Here is a 4,349-nt window from a genome sequence, read left to right as displayed (position 1 = left end):
AATCTTCATGCAGAACAGATTATCTGGGCGGCTGGACTCTATGAGGAGAAATGTGGCATCAGGATTGGAAGAAGACTCATCAACAATCTGTGTTATGCAAGTGACACAACCCTGCTTGCTGAAACTGAGGAGGACCTGAAATGCTTGCTGCGGAACGTCAGGGACTGTAGCCTTCAGTATGGATTGAGGCTCAACATCAAGAAGACAAAGATTCTCACCACTTGGACAATTGGCAGCATCAGTATGAGTGGCGAAGAGATTGAGATTGTTCACAGCTTTAGTTTGCTTGGCTCCGCGGTCAACACTATTGGTACCAGCAGCTGGGAAATTAAAAGACATATTGCGATGGGTAAGTAGCTGTTATAGATCTCTCTAAAGCACTGAAAGCAGTGACGTCAGGCTGGAGACTAAGGTGCACCTGATACATGGCATGGTCTTTGCAATCACTTGCTATGCATCAGAGAGCTGGACAATAACTAGGGATGATAGAAGGAGAATCGATACCTTTGAGCTGTGGTGCTGAAGAAGAGTATTGAATATACCATGGACTCTAAGAGAACGAACAGGTTTGTCCTGGAGCGGGTTGAACCAGGGTGCTTTTTGGAGGCAAGGTTTCTGAAGCTTCGTCTTCTTTGACATACTCTAGGCATGTTGCAAGTAGAGACCAGTCCTTGGAGAGGGGCATCATGCTTAGGAGGGTGGAGGGACAGCACAGTAGAAGAAGACCCTCAATGAGATTGATTGATTCAGTGACTGGAGAAATGGAGGTAGGGGTGTCAGAGATTGGCAGGATTTAGGGTTGTACATACGGTTGCTATGAGTCATAGATGACTTAAAGGTACATAACAGTAACAACAACAGATGTCTTTTATTTTCTTCTCTTGTCAAATTGCCCTAGCTAATACTTCCAATACAATATTGAATAGAAGTGATGACGGTGGACATTCTTGTGTGGTCCCTATAGACAAGAAAAATGCTTTTAGTCTTTCTCCATTGAGAATACCAGTCGCTCTTGGTTTTTTGTATATATTTTCACTCTGTTGAGGAAATTACTTTCTATTCCAATCTGGCTGAAGAACGGGTATTGGATTTTGTCATATGCCTTTTCTGCATTAATTGCTAAGTTTATATGGTTCTTGTTATTTGATTTGTTAATGTGGTGAATTACACAGATTGTTTTCTTCTATTGAACCATTCTTGCATACCTGTTATGAATCCCATTTGGTCATTATGAATTTTTTTAATATGCTGTTGGATTCTATTGGCCAGTATTTTGTTAAGGATTTTTGCATCTATGTTCATGGGAGATATTGGTCTGTAGTTTTCTTTCTTGGTAATATCTTTGCCTGGGAGCATTCCTTCTTTTTCTATTTTTCTAAATCATTTAAGTAGATGTCACTCCCACTTTACAACAGTGGCATTACGTAGTATTTGTCCTTTGGTGACCAAGATATTTCACTTTTGTATGATAATACATGAGTTCTTCGTTTTTCAATGCAGCATAGTATTCCATTGTGTGAATATACCACAGCTTCTCTGTCCATTCGTTTCTTGATAGGCACTTAGGTTGTTTCAAACTCTTTGCAGCAAAAAAAATATGTGTTCATATATGTGCTTGGGTAGCAGTTATGGTTTCATTAGGGTATATTCCAGTAGTGGAGTTCCTGGGTCAAATTTTATTTCTGTTTCCAACTTTTTGAGAAAGAACCATACCTCCTTCCGTAGTGGTTGCACCATTTTACACTGCCACCAAGAATGTATAAGGGTTACAGTTTCTTTGCAACCTCTCCAGCATTTGTTATTTGCTGTTCTGTTAAATTTTGCTATTCTTACTGGGGTGATATGATAGCTCATAGTTGTTTTGATTTGCATCTCTCCTAGAGCTAGGGATTTTGAACATATCTTCATGTGTTTGTTTGCCATCTAAATGTCTTCTTTGGTGAAGTGTCTGTTCATATCCTGTGCCCATATTTCAATTGGGTTGTTTACCTTTATCTTGTTGTGGTGCTCAATTTCCCTAAGTGCAAAAAAAACTATCCTCAATTAAGTTTAGGTTCATGATGATGGATGTGAATTCTTAATCCAAAGTCAAAGTTTATCTAACAGATTTTATTTCACAGGTCATCTCTGAAGCAGGCTTTCTCCAAAGAAGACCATCATGAACTCTACTACTTAAAAAGAGGGACATTTGTATCTTTTCTATACCTATGTCTGGCAAAGTTACAAGCAATATTATACTGTTTGTTAAGAGTTGTTCTCTTTTCTTCCCTAGAACAAAACTCCAACCAAAGTTATTATTGTTGTTGCTGTTAATATTATTCCATGTATCTCTCTGATAGAAGGGATGGGGACATATGGACGATGGGGGAAAGGGACATATTATCAATTAATTGATAACAACATCTTAGTAAATAATAAAATAAATTAAGTAGTTAGGTCAATGAGTTTGATGGAAACAAGAAGGGAAGTCATAGAGTGTCATAGAGCTATGATGTCATTCATGCCCTGTTTTATGTTACTGTTATTGTACTAGAAGAAGGCATTGTTAGTGTGAGATGTCAGGATATGAGACCAAGAACTATCTCCCAGGTATCTCTATAGTCAGTATTGATTCTGAACAATAAAAGATCACAGTGACAAATACGATGCCTTACACTTAGATAAAGATACAGAGTAGGGGAAACATAACTTCATAACAGTACTTGGAATGGTGCAACCTAATTGCCCACACAGCTAAGAAAGATTCCCTAGTCAAGCCAGAGGCATGCTAAGAGTGTCTGTTTTAATCTCTGAAGAATTCCTGAGTATGACAACAATCTGCAAAGTGGTCTTAGGGAGAGGAAGGGAAGGGGAAGAAGGAAAATGTGCAACAATGAATGAATGAATGAAAACTCAACGTTTCTGTAAACTTTTGTTAAAATAAATAATATAAAATAAAGAAATAAAAAGGTAAAAAAATAATTCCTGAGTTCTGGCCAAAGTGTGACAAATTATACAAGGGTATACATTTCAAGGGCATGAACAAAGACAGGGGTGGAGGTTTCATTCTGCTCTATGCATTATTGAGGAGGTTGTATTCAACTACACAGTCTTGTCCCCTGACTCATACAAAACGATTCACAGTGAAGAAGCAAGGGAAGGATTTCCATAGACTTCCACTTTCTATCTAGAATTTGTCATCTCTGACAACATTATGAGACAATTTGGCAGCCACCAACCCATACAGGTGAGAGATTTCTAAGACAGAGACAGAGTTAAGGTCTTACTCTTCCTATGGCTCTGCCACACCTTCTCACCCAGGCACTCTCACAAACCATCTTGGAAAATGAGTTGGCAGTAGAGAAAGGTGAAGGGGACACTTGGTTTGAGAAGCACTGCCCTAGAACAACTCCCATCTGTGGTTAAGGACTACGGTGGTATTCTTGGTGTGTGGGTTGTTCCCCCCCATTTTCAATCCATCATGGATCAATTAGTTTGTGAAATCAATAAGCATGAATCATTGGAAAAAGAAAATTAAAAAGGGCAAAGACATACAAAGCAAAAGCCCAAGTTTTATTAGATTCAACAAATACAAAATTCTTCTTTCACATTGTTATAAGATCTGACTAGTTCATTACATTTTGGTACTTCTTTCATTGTTCAGAGAGCTGTGCCTATCCAAAGAACTCTTTTTCAGTAGTATAGCTACAGGAAATTTAGTCTTTCACATATTGTGCCTATATAGACTGCAGACTGTATTAGGCTTTCGGGCATTCAGACTCAAGACTATAAGGCTGAGGAGAGTTAAATCAGTTGTCGTTGTTATGTGCTATCGAGTTACCTGCAACTCATAGCATTCCTATGTACAATAGCCCTAAACCCTGCTCCATCCTGTGCCAAGCTTTTTGTCTCTGACACACCTACCCCTTTACCCCAGTCACTGAATCAATCCATTTCATCGAGGGTATTCCTTTCCTGAGCTGTCCGTCCACCCTCCCAAGCATGACGTCCTTCTCCAAGGACTGGTCCTGCCTTGCAACATGTCCAAAGTATGTCAGACAAAGCTTCAGAATCCTTGCCTCCAAGGAGCAGCCTCGTCTCATGCTCTCTGAGATGAACCTATTTGTTCCCCTAAAAGTCCATAGTGAACCGATTAGACTCATACTAAATAACTGCTAGGTAAGTAGGGTGAGTTGGACTGGTAATTGATTTCACTGATGTCTATTAAAATTATGCTAAGTGGAATATCTCAGTCATAAATGATAAATACTGCATAACAGTATGGTTACAAAATAGAACAAATACTGGCTGGGGGAAGTTGGAGAGGGAATGTAAAAGTAAAGAATGGAAAGATAATGAACTGCATTAGA

The sequence above is a fragment of the Elephantulus edwardii genome, unplaced genomic scaffold, assembly GCF_000299155.1.
Source record: "Elephantulus edwardii isolate Elephantulus edwardi_28Jun2011 unplaced genomic scaffold, EleEdw1.0 scaffold00210, whole genome shotgun sequence".
Lineage (NCBI taxonomy): Eukaryota > Metazoa > Chordata > Mammalia > Macroscelidea > Macroscelididae > Elephantulus > Elephantulus edwardii.
Note: the sequence above shows the minus strand (reverse complement) of the source record.